We start from the raw sequence: 1161 nt of genomic DNA, 5'->3' as shown, positions 1-1161 counted from the left end.
GGCTCACGCTTGCATGTCCCATCGGGCGGCGTGTACCACCGTTGGCTGACGTTCGCGTGTTATCAAAATACGTGTACCACAGTGCCGCCCCATGGCGAAAAATAGAAATAGCAGCGCCGGCGTAAACGTGTTAAATGAAAAAAAATCTCTAAAATATCAAGTTTGAAATACAATACACGCTCTCGTTTAACATTTGTTTTCTTTTAAACGAAAAAATATATAAAATATCACGTATGGAATATAACGGCACAGTTTCGTTTAACTTTCGATTTGTTCTCTATACAAATATTAATTAGCATAAATTGATTCCTCTGTAGGAGGAATAAGCCCGGAATAACGTTTCGGTATCGTTGCTAGATCGTTACCGTTCGAATGCTAGCCCGAGATCTTTCGAGATAAATCGTCCGCGGATCGAGACTATTGGGCGAGCGTCGTCGTTGCGTCGGAGTAATTTGGACGGCGATCAAGGTGACGCTCGCCGTGCAGAGGGCAGAAGAACGAACACGACGCGCTCTTCGACGTCCACGAACCGACGACTTTCGTCATTCGTACGTGGTTTTCCACTTGTCGCGCGCGTATCAACCTTTTCGCTGGTGAATTAATCAGTGGGTGGGAGGGTATAGTTGTTTAGAGCAACCGTATAGAAATAATAAGAGACACGAGCAGCAGTTTTTAAGTAATTTCACGATTAAACAGGGTAGAACTCTTCCAACAATTTTTAAAAGATCTTAACTCTGAATTATTACTCCGATTAGAACTCCGTTCGATTGTTCTTCGACGATTAATAACGATTATCGATTAGATTGGAATTATAACCCGTGGATTGCATTCTGTCCGCCACTATTATGCCGTGGCTCGAACAACGTAATGTATTGCAGGAATCGAGAAGGCGTATAACATAATCGATCGCGTCACGTGACGACCTGACAACCCGAACGGACAAGTCTCGCATCTGTGTGACTAACGGCGCGGCAGGATGATGTTGTTGCCAAGAAATTCGATCGAACCTTGACGAATAGAAAGGATATTCGACTTGCTTGCGCGACGATCCTCGAAACACCACGAAAAAATAAATAATTATCGATGTACCATCAGAACATTCAGCAACCAATGGAACCTCTCAATTTTTTTTTTTAAATAATTTCATTAAGGTATGAGTAC

General features: G+C 42.8%; 1 protein-coding gene across 8 annotated transcripts in view; it reads right to left on the bottom strand.

Annotated features, from left to right (window-relative positions):
• LOC128879831 (myocyte-specific enhancer factor 2) overlaps nt 1-1161 on the bottom strand; it is a 92141-nt gene that overhangs the window by 46085 nt on the left and 44895 nt on the right. The window lies entirely within an intron of this gene.

Source organism: Hylaeus volcanicus, chromosome 7 (genome assembly GCF_026283585.1).
Source record: "Hylaeus volcanicus isolate JK05 chromosome 7, UHH_iyHylVolc1.0_haploid, whole genome shotgun sequence".
Classification (NCBI taxonomy): Eukaryota; Metazoa; Arthropoda; class Insecta; order Hymenoptera; family Colletidae; genus Hylaeus; species Hylaeus volcanicus.
Note: the sequence above shows the minus strand (reverse complement) of the source record. Positions and strands in the feature narration are given on the sequence as shown.